This window comes from Bubalus kerabau, chromosome 9, assembly GCF_029407905.1.
Source record: "Bubalus kerabau isolate K-KA32 ecotype Philippines breed swamp buffalo chromosome 9, PCC_UOA_SB_1v2, whole genome shotgun sequence".
In the NCBI taxonomy this organism is placed as follows: domain Eukaryota; kingdom Metazoa; phylum Chordata; class Mammalia; order Artiodactyla; family Bovidae; genus Bubalus; species Bubalus kerabau.
Window position 1 is genome coordinate 7,390,846 of NC_073632.1, and position 14,701 is coordinate 7,405,546.

The window sequence follows — 14,701 nt, forward strand, 5'->3', positions numbered from 1 at the left end:
GCTGTGTTCTGAACGACAGCGTTAAACCTGCACAGAGGGAATCAGACTCTCTGCCCCCATAAGGTGTCCCTGTAGGAACCAAGAACGTTCGTCAAAGACTGAGGTTCACTAGAGCTCTCTTAGAGAGCAAAAACTTGTTCATGTGGTTTTGCTTTCCTCTGTATGTGTGGGTCTCCGGGCACAACCTCAGCTCCGTGGAAACAACCCCTGAGCAAAGATCTCCAAGATCTGCTTTTCCCCCATGCTGGGAACCAGAGATCGTAGGAGGCAGGAAAAGCAAGCCTCCTTCGGGCAAGAAGAGGCAGCCAACCGGCCTGTGTTTGGAAGCCTCTATTTGCAAAGAATGGGTTAGCTTCTCCAGAAGGAGACCTCCAGATCGGCTCAGAAGATAGAAATTCCAGAGGCGGGGTCGAGGTTCCTGACTGCCCTTTGCCAGCCTTGCAAAGACATTCCTAGATTCTAGCGTTATTTTTCATGAAGGAGCAGGCATCGGGAATATGTCAGAGTTGACGGGTGCCTTACTGGCCTCAGCTCAGCTATCGCCTTTCCGTTCAAATTAGGACAAGGGCCTACTTGGTGACGGGTAAGGGTCTGCTTCTTTCCAAACTGCCAAGAGACACAGCAATGAGACCTCTGTCAAGGCGAGGGAAGCGTAAGCGGATGGATTCTCAAACAGGTGCTTTGCCACAAAGCATCAGCACCCCACGGAGAGAATCAGGCTCCCTGTGCCCCTATGTTCGGTGTTTAACTTTACACACAGAGGTGTCTCTGTACGAGCCAAGAATGTTCCTAAGAGATGAGACACACTAACGTCTCCTACAGAGCATAGACCTGTCCATGTGGTTTTGCCTTCCCCTGTGAGTTTGGTCCCCGAGGTCCACCCCAGCTCTGGGGATACAGCCCCTGAGAAAAGATCTCCAGGAACCGCTTTTTGCCCAGGCTGGGCAACGCAGTTCACAGGAGGCCAGGCAAGCGAGACTCCCGCAGGGAAAAATAGGCCTTACTGTCCCTGGAGGAGCACGCTGCCAGAGTGTGTGACACCTGACTGGTGCCTTACTGACCTCAGCTCCGCCATTGCATGGCCATCCAAACCAGGACCCAGGCCTACTTGGAGAAGGGTTTGGGTGCGGATTTGTAAAAACTGCCAAGGGCTACAGCAATGAGAACTCTCTCAGAGGTAAGGGAGAGCATTGTATGGATTCTCAAGCTGTTGTTTGAACGACAGCTTCAAAGCTGCAAAGAGAGAATCAGGCTCTGTGTGCCCCCTTGTTGGGTACGCAGCTCCACACACAGAGGTATCCCCGTAGAATCCAAGACTTTCCTCACATACTGAGTTTAACTAGAGTTCTCCTACAGAGCAAAGACTTGTCCATGTGGTTTTGCCTTCCTCTGTGCGTGTGGGTCTCCGGGCTCGGCTCCAACTCCGTTGAAATAGCCCCTGAAAAAAGATCTCCAAGAACCACTTTTCCCCCAGGCGGGAAGCGGAGTTCACAGGAAGCGGAACAAGCAAGCCTCCTTCGGGCAAGTCGAGGCAGCCAACTAGCCTGTGTTTGGAAGCCTCTATTTGGAAGGAATGGTTAGCTTGTCCAAAAGAAGACCTCCAGATCTGCTCAGAAGACAGAAATTCCAGAGGCAGGGTCGAGGTTCCTGACTGTCCTTTGCCAGCCTTGCAAAGACCTTTCTAGATTCTAGCGTTATTTTCCATGAAGGAGCAGGCTTCAGGAATATGTCAGACTTGACTGGCGCCTTACTGGCCTCAGCTCAGCTATCGCCTTTCCGTTCAAATTAGGACAAGGGCCTACTTGGTGAAGGGTAAGTGTCTGCTTCTTTCCAAACTGCCAAAGGCTACAGCAAAGAGACCTCTGTCAAAGAGAGGGAAGCGGAAACGGATGGATTCTCAAACAGGTGCTTTGCCACAAAGCATCTGCACCCCACGGAGAGAATCAGACTGCATTTGCCCCTATGTTGGGTGTGTAGCTTCAAACACAGAGGTGTCTCTATAGGAGCCAAGAATGTTCCTGGGAGATGAGGTTCACTAGAGCTCTGCTACAGAGCATAGACCTGTCCATGTGGTTTTGCCTTCCCCTGTGAGTTTGGTCCCCGAGGTCCACCCCAGCTCCGGGGAAACAGCTCCTTAGAAAAGATCTCCAGGAACCGCTTTTCGCCCAGGCTGGGAAACGCAGTTCACAGGAGGCAAGGCAAGCGAGCCTCCCGCAGGGAAAAAGAGGCCTTACTGTCCCTGGAGGAGCAGGCTACCAGAATGTGTGACACCTGACTGGTGCCTTACTAACCTCAGCTCCGCCATTGCATGGCCATCCAAACCAGGACCCAGGCCTACTTGGAGAAGGGTTTGGGTGCGGATTTCTAAAAACTGCGAAGGGCTACAGCAATGAGAACTCTCTCAGAGGTAAGGGAGAGCATTGTATGGATTCTCAAGCTGTTGTTTGAATGACAGCTTCAAAGCTGCAAAGAGAGAATCAGTCTCTCTGTGCCCCCTTGTTGGGTACGCAGCTTCACACACAGGGGTGTCTCCATAGGAGTCAAGAACGTTCCTGACAGAGTAAGTTTCACTTAGAGGTCTCCTGGAGAGCAAAGACTTTTCCATGTTTTTTTCCTTCCCGTGCGCGATTGGGTCTCTGGTCTCGGCCCCAGCTCCATGGAAACAACCCCTGAGAAAATATCTTCAAGATCCGCTTTTCCCAGAGGCTGGGAACAGGGCTTCATAGGATGCGAGAAAAGCAGGCCTCCTTCGGGCACAAAGAGGCAGCCAACCGGCCTGTTTGGAAGCCTCTATTTGGAAAGAATGGGTTAGCTTCTCCTAAAGGAGACCTCCAGATCTGCTCAGAAGTTGGTAATTCCAGAGGCAGGGTGCTGGTTCCTGACTGCCCTTTGCCAGCCTTGCAAAGACATTCCCAGATTCTAGAGTTATTTTCCATGAAGGTGCAGGCTACGGGAGTATGTCAGACTTGGCAGGCACCTTATTGGCCTCAGCTCAGCTATTACCTTTCCATTCAAACTAGGACAAAGGCCTACTTTAGAAGGGTAAGGGTCTTCTTCTTTCCAAACTGCCAAGGGCTACAGCAATGAGACCTCTGTCAAGGCGAGGGAAGCCTAAGTGGATGGATTCTCAAGCAGGTGCTTTGCCACAAAGCATCAGCACCCCACGGAGAGAATCAGGCTCCATTTGCCCCTATGTTGGGTGTGTAGCTTCACACACAGAGGTGTCTCTATAGGAGGCCAGAATGTTCCTGAGAGATGGGGTTCACTAGAGCTCTCCTACAGAGCATAGACCTGTCCATGTGGTTTTGCCTTCCCCTGTGAGTTGGGTCCTCGACGTCCTCCCCATCTCTGGGGAAGGAACCCCTGAGAAAAGATCTCCAGGGACCTCTTTTCCCCCAGGCTGGGAAATGCAGCTCACAGGAGGCAAGTCAAGTGAGCCTCCTGCAGGGAAAAAGAGGGCTTACTGTCCCTGGACGATCAGGCTGCCAGAGTGTGTGAGACCTGACTGGTGCCTTACTGGCCTCAGCTCCGCCATTGCATTTTCCTCCGAACTAGGACCCAGGCCTACTAGGAGAAGGGTTTGGGTGCAGATTTCTAAAAACTGCCAAGGGCTACAGCAATGAGAACTCTGTCACGGGTAAGGAAGAGCATTGTATGGATTTTCAAGGTGTTTTTTGAGCGACATCTTTAAAGCTACACAGAGAGAATCAGGCTCTCTGTGCCCCCATGTTGGGTATGCAGCTTCGCACATAGGGGTGTTTCCATATGAATCAAGAATGTTCCTGACAGAGTGAAGTTCACTAGAGCTCTCCTAGAGAGCAAAGACTTGTCCATGTGGTTTTTCTTCCTGTGTGAGTTTGGGTCTCCAGGCTTAGCCCCAGCTCCGTGGAAACAACCCTGAGAAAAGATCTTCAAGATCCGCTTTTCCCAGAGCCTGGGAAGCTGGGTTCATAGGAGGCAGGAAAAGCAAGCCTCCTTTGGCACGAAGAGGCAGCCGACCGGCCTGTTTTTGGAAGTCTCAATATGGAAGGAATGAGTTAGATTCTCCTAAAGGAGACCTCCAGATCTGCTCAGAAATCGGTAATTCCAGAGGCAGGGTGCAGGCTCCTGACTGCACTTTGCCAGCCTTGCAGAGACATTCCTAGACTCCAGCGTTATTTTCCATGAAGGAGCAGGCTTCGGGAATATGTCAGACTTGACTGGCGCCTTATTGGCCTCAGCTCAGCTCTTGCCTTTCCTTTCAAACTAGGACAAGGGCCCACTTTATGAAGGGTAAGGGTCCTCTTCTTTCCAAACTGCCAAGGGTACAGCAATGAGACCTCTGTCAAGACGAGGGAAGCGTAAGCTGATGGATTCTCAAGCAGGTGCTTTGCCACAAAGCATCAGCACCCCACGGAAAGAATCTGGCTCCCTTTGCCCCTACGTTGGGTGTGTAGCTACACACACAGAGGTGTCTCGATAGGAGCCAAGAATGTTCCTGAGAGAGGAGGTTCACTAGAGATCTCCTACAGAGCATAGACCTGTCCATTTGGTTTTGCCTTCCCCTGTGAGTTGGGTCCCCGAGGTCCGCCCCAACTCCGGGGAAACACCCCCTGAGAAAAGATCTCCAGGAACTGCTTTCCGCCCAGGCTGGGAAACGCTGTTCACAGGAAGTAAGGCAAGCGAGCCTCCTGAAGGGAAATAGAGGCCTTACTGTCCCTGGAGGAGCAGGCTGCCAGAGTGTGTGACACCTGACTGGTGCCTTACTGGCCTCAGCTCCGCTATTGCATGTTCATCTGAACTTGAACCCAGGCCTACTTGGAGAAGTGTTTGTGTGCCGATTTCCAGAAACTGCGAAGGGCTACAGCAATGATAACTCTCTCAGTGGTAAGGGAGAGAATTGTGTGGATTCTCAATTTGTTGTTTGAACGACAGCATCAAAGCTGCACAGAGAGAATCAGGTCTCTGTGTCTCTATGTTGGGTATGCAGCTTCCCACACAGAGATGTCCCCGTTGGAGCCAAGAACATTCCCCATAGAATGAGGTTCACTAGAGCACTCCTAGAGAGCAAAGACTTATCCATGCAGTTTTCCCTTCCCCTGTGCGTGTGGGTCTCCGGGATCGGCCCCTGCTCCGTGGAAACAGCCTCTGAGAAAAGATCTCCAAGAACCTCTTATCCCCCAGGCTGGGAAGCGGAGTTTGCAGGAGGTGGGATAAGCAAGCTTCCTTCTGCAAGAAGAGACAGCCAACCGGCCTGTGTTTGGAAGCCTATATTTGCAAGGAATGGGTTAGTTTCTCCTGACCGAGACCTCCAGATGTGCTGAGAAGATAGAAATTCCAGAGGCAGGGTCGAGGTTCCTGACTGCCCTTTGCCAGCCTTGCAAAGACATTCCCAGATTCTAACGTTATTTTCCATGAAGGAGCAGGCATCGGGAATATGTCAGACTTGACTGGCGCCTTACTGGCCTCAGCTCAGCTACTGCCTTTCCATTCAAACAAGGACAAGGGCCTCCTTGGTGAAGGGTAAGGGTCTGCTTCTTTCCAAACTGCCAAGGACTACAGCAATGAGACCTCTGTCAAGGTGAGGGAAGCCTATGCGGATGGATTCTTAGCAGGTGCTTTGCCACAAAGCATCAGCACCCACGGAGAGAATCAGACTCCCTTTGCCACTATGTTGGGTGTGTAGCTTCATGCACAGAGGTGTCTCTGTAGAAGCCAAGAATGTTCCTGAGAGATGAGGTTCACTAGAGTTCTCCTACAGAGCATAGACCTGTCCATGTGGTTTTGTCTTCCCCTGTGAGTTGGGCCCCCGAGGTCCGACCCAGCTCCAGGGAAACAGCCCCTGAGAAAAAATCTCCAGGAACAGCTTTGCGCCCAGGCTGGGAAATGCAGTTCACAGGAGGCAAGGCAATCGAGCCTCCTACAGGGAAAAAGAGGCCTTACTGCTCCTGGACGATCAGGCTGCAAGAGTGTGTGAGACCTCACTTGTGCCTTACTGGCCTCAGCTCTGCCGTTGCCTGTTGTTCCGAGCTAGGACCCAGGCCTACTTGGAGAAGGGATTGGGTGCGGATTTCTACAAACTGTCAAGGACTACAGCAATGAGAATTCTCTTAGCAGTAAGGGAGAGAATTGTATGGATTCTCAAGCTGTTGTTTGAATGACAGCTTCAAAGCTACACAGAGAGAATCAGGCTCTCTGTTCCCCTATTTTGGCTGTGCAGCTTCACACACAGAATTTGACTCTGTTGGAGCCAGAAATATTCCTGAAAGACTTAGGCTCACCAAAGCTGTCCTCCAGAGCAAAGACATTGGATGTGGTTTTGCCTTCCCTTGTCAGTATGGGTCCCCTAGCTTGGCCCCAGCTCCAGGGATACAACCTCTGAAAAAAATCTTCCAAGAAGCGATTTTCCTCCAGGCTGTTAAGCGGAATTCGCAGTTTGCAAGTTAAGGAAGCCTGCTTCGTGGAAGAGCAAGCAGCCAACTGGCCCTGTGTTAGGAAGCCTGTATTTGAAAGGAATGGGTTAGCTTCTACAGTGGGAGAACCTCAGATCTGCTCAGGGGACTGAAATACTAGAGTCAGGGTCGAGGTTCTCCCCTGTCCTTTGTGCACCTTGCAAAGACATTCCTAGCTTCTAGCGTTAGTGTCCCTGTAGTAGCAGGCTGCAGGAGCGTGTGATAAATGACTGCCGCGTTCCTGTCCTCAGCTCCGCTATTGACTTTCTATTCGAACTAGAACCCAGGCCTACTTTGAGAGGGGTTAGGGTCCAGTGTTTCCAAACTGCCAAGGGCTACGGCAATGCGAGCTCTGTCAGAGGTAAGAAAAGAGCAATTGGTTGGATTCTTCAGCTGCTGCGTGGCTGCACAGCTTCCACGCCGCATGGAGAGCATGAGGCTCCTTGTGGCCCTATTTTGGGCATGCAGCAACACGCACACAGAGTGTCTGTGTTCACTTATGTACAGGCTTATGTACACTAGAGCTCTCCTACAGAGCAAAGACATGTGGATGTGGTTTTGCCTTTCCCTATGAATTTGGGTCTCTTACCTCGGCCCCAGCCCTGGGGAAACAGCCCCTGAGAAAATACTTACAATACGTCTTTTGTCCATCAGCTGGAAAGCGAAGTTCACAGAATGCAGGTAAATGAAGCCTCCCTTGTGGAAGGAGAGGCAGCCAACTGGTGTGCGTTTGCAAGCGTGTATTTGGAAGGAACGGGTTAGCTTCTACAATGGGAGACGTCCAGATCTGCTCAGAGGACCAAAACTCAGAGTCAGGGCTGAGCTCAGTGTCAGGGCCGAGCATCTCTCATGCCATCTGTGAACCTTGTAATGACATTCCTAGGTTATAGTGGCATTGCCCATGAAGGAGCAGGCTGCAGCACTGTGTCAGACATGTTTGGGCGCATTACTCTGCTCAGCTCCACTATTTCCTTTCATGTACATTTTGGTCTCTAGGCCCGGTATCAAGGGGTGCACACAGGGTGTTTTCTCGCAGAATCCAAGAATGTTCCAGACAGTCCTAGGCTCACTAGCTGTTGCTAGGTCGCACATTATGCTATACTTATTGTTAACAGTAAAAATACTATTGGAGCTCTAATTATTTTTTTTTCTTTTTACTTGCAATGCTAGTGATAGAACCAAAGGCTGCTATCTATATCAAACAAGAGAAACGTAAAGGAAACTAAACAATTTTATGTAATCACATTGCCATGGTCCTATACAGTAAACTAGAAATTCAAGGGACATGATTGTTCTGAATGCAGGAGACTCCGGTTTCATTCCTGGGTCCGGAAGATTCCCTGGAGAAGGTACAAGCTACCACTCCAGTATTCTGGCCTAGAGAATGCCATGGACTGTATAGTCCATGGGGTCACAGAGTCAGGCACCACTGAGCCACTTTCACTTTCACATGCGGATATTATGTAAAAAAATGTGGTAACAGATCTAGAACCTTTGGCAAGCTAACGAATGAGTAATCTAAATATGAATAATCAACTTTGTCCTGCATGGTGATTACCATCCGGTATTTGCTTTGAGAGCAGTTGAACTCCTCATTATTAAAGAGAAATAATCTTTTCCTCTCTGAAACATTTGTGAACCATTCAGTTGGGTGTGGTGAATAAAATATTTAAGGATCTAATACATAAAAATGCAACAGACAAAGCACATTATATTTTCGCTCCCTTTCTCAAAGGATGGAATATTTTGTATTTGCCCTGATTTTATGTCTTGACTTCATGCACCATTGTATAGTGACATTTTTAGTTGAAATACAGTAGGACTAAAAATATTGATAGAATACTAATAAATCATGTTGGTATGTGTGGTTGTCACATAGTATTCACAGGAGATTTAAATTCACAGTTGTCAACGTAAAGGATTCATGCTATTTATCTTCTTCATGAATCTGTACCACAAAGGAAGAGCTTTTCGCAACATATTTCACTGAGGGAACTACAAGGATGATAGGCGTAATACTATGTTTCAACTCATGGATTTCTAAGCATTGCTCACAATACAGATCTGCTTTTCAACATCAGGGTTCTTTCAGTGTCCTTGAACAGCATTTGTTTTTCTGTTCTGTTCAGTTCAGTTCAGTTCAGTTCAGTCGCTCGGTCGTGTCCGACTCTTTGCGACCCCCATGGAACCGCAGCACGCCAGACCTCCCTGTCCATCACCAACTCCCAGAGTTTACCCAAACTCGTGACCATTGGGTCACTGATCCTCTATCGTCCCCTTCTCCTCCTGTCTTCAATCTTTCCCAGCATCAGGGTCTTTTCAAATGAGTCAGCTCTCCAAAAACTGGAGTTTCAGCTTCACCATCAGTCCTTCCGATGAACACCCAGAACGGATTTCCTTTAGGATGGACTGGTTGGATTTCCTTGCAACCCAAGGGACTCTCAAGAGTCTTCTCCAACACCACAGTTCAAAAGCATCCATTCTTCTGCGCTCAGCTTTCTTTATAGTTCACCTATATATTCTGTATACAGAAGAAAAACACTCATGAGTATAAAACTTGTTCACATAAAACGAGTGTATGAATTGTTATCTTCCCGACCCAGGGATCAAACCCACATCACTTCCATATCCTGCACTGGTAGGCAGAGTATTTACTGAATGTGCCGCCTAGGAATCGATACACATTTCAAGAACCACTGCCATCAGCTTCTCCTGTTCATGACCGAAGTAGGAGAAAGAACGCTGGAAGAAGTACCCGTAAGCATATTATTTAGTCAAGGAACTGTTGTTATGCTGGATACTCCAGTTATTACTGGGACAAGTCAGTTCCTCCAATGATGATTGGTATACCTGAAAAATTCTTAGAAATTCATGGGATGCGATGTCTATATGATCAATGTGTTCATCTTATGCTACTGCTTCAGGTAGACCTGCTTCAGCATGAAGGACTGCACTTGAAGGGATGCCTACTATTCCAGCTCAAGCAACAGATACTGCAGTGCAGATCACTGTCCTTTGTTGAACAGGATCAGCAGTTTGTCAACATAGGTAACACGCCAGAGCAAGCCTTGGGATGCAACTCTGAAAACAGGCTAGGCCCTCTTTTTCCCAAGCCCTGCGATAAAATACAAATCCAAAAAAGAAAAATAGCAACGATTTTGTCAGGACTTCCTCACTTTTGTGTTCTGGATGGCAGGAAGCACACACTGAGCCCAGATGACTGCAGGATTTAATTGTGAGCTAACATTGGCTGGGGTGGAAGCTCATCACTCTAGGAAGAATGTGGCTCAGCTAAACTGTTTGACATTCCTTCACTTCATGTACATAGAGTTCCATAATCCTTCGTTAAGGAATTCAGTAAGTTGTACTTCCTTACACCTTCACCATCTCTTGGTTTACACGAAAGTCAATTCCTAGTCCAGCACCTATTTATACAACGAGTGTTACAGGTAGTAATAGTGCATAAATGATGATGAGCAATGACAGGAAGTTTATTTCTTCTCTGTTTGACTTCTCTACTTTTATATAACCAAGCAGTGAAATATACTTACGGATGTGAATATTTTAGTGGCATGTAGAAATACATAGTGTTGCAACAATAATTATCAGGGTATCGTGTCTTTTTCATATATTCCTTTGGAGATTCTGTTCCATTATACGTTATCATAAGATATTCAATACAGTTTCCGAAACTATAGAGTAGGTCCTTGTGGTTTCTTTCATACATAGTACTATGTAGTTGTTAATACTTCAAACAAAAACTGGTACACAAATATTCATAGCGACCTTATTCACAATAGCCCAAAGGTAGAACCCATTCAAGTGTCCATCGGTGGGTGAATGAATATGCATCACAGGGTATATTCAAAAGCTTGAACAGTATTCTACCATACAAAAAGATAAACTGAAATGGTTCTGCCACTGCACAAGACACTACAGAAATTACTCCAAAACTAACACATGGAACAAACAGATATTTCAATTCTAATTCATGCTATGTACCCAAAAGGTTTGGAAAAGGGGGCTGAAAAAATGCATATTGCTGCAGTCATAGTCACAACAGCATGATTCACACTGGCCAACAAACAGAGGCAATCTAAGTGTCCATGGACAGCCAATTCCATAAACAAACTGTGGTAGACACACAATGGAATCTTTTTCGGCCCTTCAAAGTCGGTAATTCTGACAATGCCACAATGTGGACGAACCTTATGGTCATTATATTAAGTGAAATAAACCAGACCAAAAAAGGAGAAACGTTCTGTGATTCCACTAGTATGAAATATCCAAACAAGTCAAGTCCAAAGCCAGAAGAAGCAGAAAGTGATTCCCAGGGATCGAAGACAGTTCATGTTTCACAGAACCCGCCCAGTTTCCCTTGGGGAAACTGACTTCTCATGACATCTCCAAAAATAATTGGAAGCCATATCCAGTCAAATGAATGTAGACATAATTTTATAATGTACACCAACCTCACTCAAACTTCTCAACAGATAAAAGGCAAAATTGTATCTATGATACCTCAGCTTTGTTAAAAACTGTATCTACAGTACCTTAGTTTTGCTTACGAAATTTAACCAAAACAAAACAAAACACTAAAGTCTATCCAAAAAAGGACATAAAAATTATAACATGAACTTTAAAAAATTACAAATTTAAACTGTGAAAAACCTCATTCACAAAACTTAAACACAAGCCACAGAAAAATATATTGACAAAATACATATATGATAAAGGATCGTACTCCAAATATACCAAAATATCTGGAACAAACAACCTCATTAAAAGTGTATAAATCTGAACGCCTGGCCAAAGAAAAGATACAGATAGTAAATCAGCATATCAAAAATACTCAAAATCATATATCATTAGGAAATTACAATCTAAAACAGCAGTGAAGTAGCACTGCACACCTATTAGATCCAGTAAGCTCAAAAAGGGGAAGGGGGCACGGGGCTTCTCTGGTGACTCAGTGGTAAAGAATCTGCGTGACAATGCAGGACACTCAGGTTTGATCCCTCACCCAGGAAGATCCCACCTGCCAGAGAAATTTAGCCGGATTTTTCCACAGCTAAACAAGGCTCACCTGTGACCTGAACACTACACGTCTAGCACTTACTAAACAGCTTTGAAAAAGTGTCCAGACAAAAAATACCACACAATTATACACAGCAGCTCTACTTCTAACAGTTAAAAACTTTCAAATATCAGGATGTCTTCGGGGGATGACTGTGTAAGCAAATTGGGATACATCCAAAGTGAAGGGGAGCAAATGCTACCCCAAAATATACCACTTTAGCATGAGAATTAGCTGGACCTAATTAACTTTCTTCTCTTTAAGAGGACACATGCTCATCTCTGAAACCCAAGTTCAAGATGGCTCTCCTGTGAGTCACATTTACAAGAGAAATCTCATTTCAAAGGAATCCTCAGTATATACCAGATAGAAGGATGACAGTCTTGTGAAACTTTTTTTTTTTTTATCAATAGGGAAAGCTAAGATGTAAATCTGTACAACAACCATACCCTGCATTTCCTTTGGTTTTATTTTTATTAAACATAGATTTTTTTTTTTTTTTTTTGTATTTGGCTGCACCAGATCGACCTTCGTTGAGGCCAGCCAGATATCGTTGTGGCATGGGAAATCTAGTTCTCAGATCAGGGATTGAACCTGGGCCTCCTTCTTTGGGAGTGTCCAATCTTAGCTACTGGACCACCAGGAAGCCCCTGATTTGGTTTAAGATGACGATGGTATCTAAGGTGATATCTTGGGCCATTTCAGTCACTGATTCAGTTTCTTGAGTTTCTTCAAAGCACGCACAAGGTATACATTATTAAACCGGTTTGCAAAACAAGGAAAGGTAGTTCATACTACAACACTGTATGCTTACAAATATCTAAATGGTAAATGGCATGTTATTTATTTTTAATTACTGTGCAGAAAAAAAAGAATGCAGGATTCACACATTTTACAACATGAATAAACATTAAAACCATCTTTAGTGAAAAATATCCATATAGAAAAGGCCACACAGATCCCATATTCGCCGTCTGCTTTAAATCCATCAAATTTGTCCAAATCACTGAAAATCTCAGTAACATTCTTAAAAAAAAAAAAAAAAAGATGGGAATAAAAGTTATATTCATACAATTGAACAATTACTGAAAGGGAAGTGGGGCTGTGGATTGCATTATACTGTAGAAACCATATGATGTCCTGATTTTGGAGACTATGTGCAGGTTCTGCAGGAGAATGCACCCATTTTAGATAAAACACATAGACTGTTTTAGACGATGTGGCAAATGTGAGCACTTTTTCCCTTTGCTAGAAGTTTTCTGTACATTTTACCCGGAAAGGAAATTATGTTTCAAAACAAACAAGTCAGATGAGACAGGCATGAAAATTGTCTATAGAGTTCAGACTTACCCTGGTGAAGTTCAAGGAAAGCTGTGATGCTCCACTGCCCTTGAAGGAGTCCAAATGGAATGAAGAAGTACTGTGGGAAGTCTATTAGTAACCACCATGCCTTGGGTCTGCAGGAGAAACAGATTTTATAAATAAAATTTTCCCCATAACTTCACAAAAAGTTATTAGACTACATTCAGTAAAGTTTAAAAATTTCTGATCAATTGACAATCATATAAAATACTACAACTTACAATCCCAATCAATATACAAAATTCACTTGCATTTGTGTACACTAATACCAATCAGAAAAAAAAAAATTAAGAAAATCCCACTTATAATTGCATCCAAAAGAATAAAATATTTAGCAACAAACTTAATCAAGGACATAAAAGACCAGTAGTCAGAAAACTAGAAAGCACTGATAAAGAAACCAAAGAAAAGAAAAATAACCAGAAAACTATTCCATGCTCAGGCACTGGAACAATGAGGAATTAAAATGTCCATTGCAAGCAAAGCCATCAACAAATACACTGACTGAAATCACAAAATGATATTGAATTCCCTTTTTCACAGAAACATAAATACTCCTACTAGTAGGCTGCTAATATTGAACAGGACCTTAAAGGGCCAAGAAGACTGAGAAAGAAGAACACAGCTGGAGGCATCCTCCTCTCTGACTTCAAACTACAGCATGGCCCTGTAGTAACCGCCACAGTGAGGAACTGACAGGAACACAGACACAGGGACTCCAGGAGAGAAGAGAGAGCCCAGGAATGAACACATATGGACGTGGTAAGTTCATGAAAATCAAACCAGGAACAAGCCAAGAGGAAAGGACAGTCTTCTGAAGAAACAGGGACAGGAAAACTGGCCACCTACTCGGAAGAACATCCGTGAAGGTCATGCTCTAGGCCATCGAAAAGAAATCAAACTGAAAACCCGCCATTTGCACATGGAGCTCTCCCCCCCCAGCCCCAACCCCCGAGTCTCAGAGATGGACCTCCGGTCAGCGCTCAGCTGGACACAGGAAACGTCTACTTCGTCCTCATTTTCCCCTCTTGCAGTGCCTCCCTGCTGGCGGGCACTGAGGCAATCCCGCTCCTCTCAGCTGGGATGCAGCCCCGTGACCCTGGAGCCCGAGCCCTGAGGGGCCTGAGGAGACAAAGCTCCCGCCAGAGAAGAGCGGGCAGACCCGCGCTCACAGACCTCAGAGGGCTCACCCACAAGCAGCTCTGCTGTGAGCACTAAGGCTAGAAGCCCCAACTGAAATGGAGCACAATGGCTCCATGACCCTCCTCAAAACACGGTTAAGAAACAGTCAGAGCCTGGATGGAATGCAGCCCTAAAAAGGAACACATTTGAGTCCGTTCTATGGAAGAAGATGAACCTAGAGTGTATTAAACAGGCAAGTCAGTCAGAATGAGAAAAACATGGAATTGAGAAGGATGAGTCTGACAAATCTGTTCACATAGCAGCACCGGAGATGCAGACATAGAGGACAGACTTAGGGACAAGAGTGGTGAAAAAGAGGGAGAGGGTGAGATGAATGGAGACAGCAGCATGGACGCCAACATTTGTAAATAGACAACCAGCGGGAATTTGCTGTTAGGACTCAGGGAACTCAAACTGGGGCTCTGAAATAACCTGGAGAGGTGGAGATGGAAGGGATGTGGGAGGGAGATTCCAGAAAGAGGGGACGTTCATGTGGATGTATGACAAATTAAACTGATATTGTAAAGCAGTGATCAATCAACTAGAAATAAATAACTGTTTAAAAAAGAGAGAGAGATGAAATGAACAGAAGCACAAACATTGCAACTAACAACGGAGTTCCATTTAAAAAACTATACAATTTTAGAAA

The 14,701-nt window shown here is 45.7% G+C and overlaps 1 long non-coding RNA gene across 1 annotated transcript in view; it reads right to left on the reverse strand.

The window, feature by feature from the left end:
* Positions 1-7,737: 7,737 nt before the first annotated feature.
* The window catches only part of LOC129659948 (uncharacterized), a 33,711-nt gene continuing 26,747 nt past the window's right edge, over positions 7,738-14,701 (reverse strand). Inside the window, exons 2-3 of the long non-coding RNA XR_008718253.1 lie at positions 12,859-12,965; positions 7,738-8,952 (exon numbers count right to left, since the gene is read on the reverse strand). This is a non-coding gene — a long non-coding RNA (uncharacterized LOC129659948). The remainder of the gene's footprint in view (positions 8,953-12,858; positions 12,966-14,701) is intronic.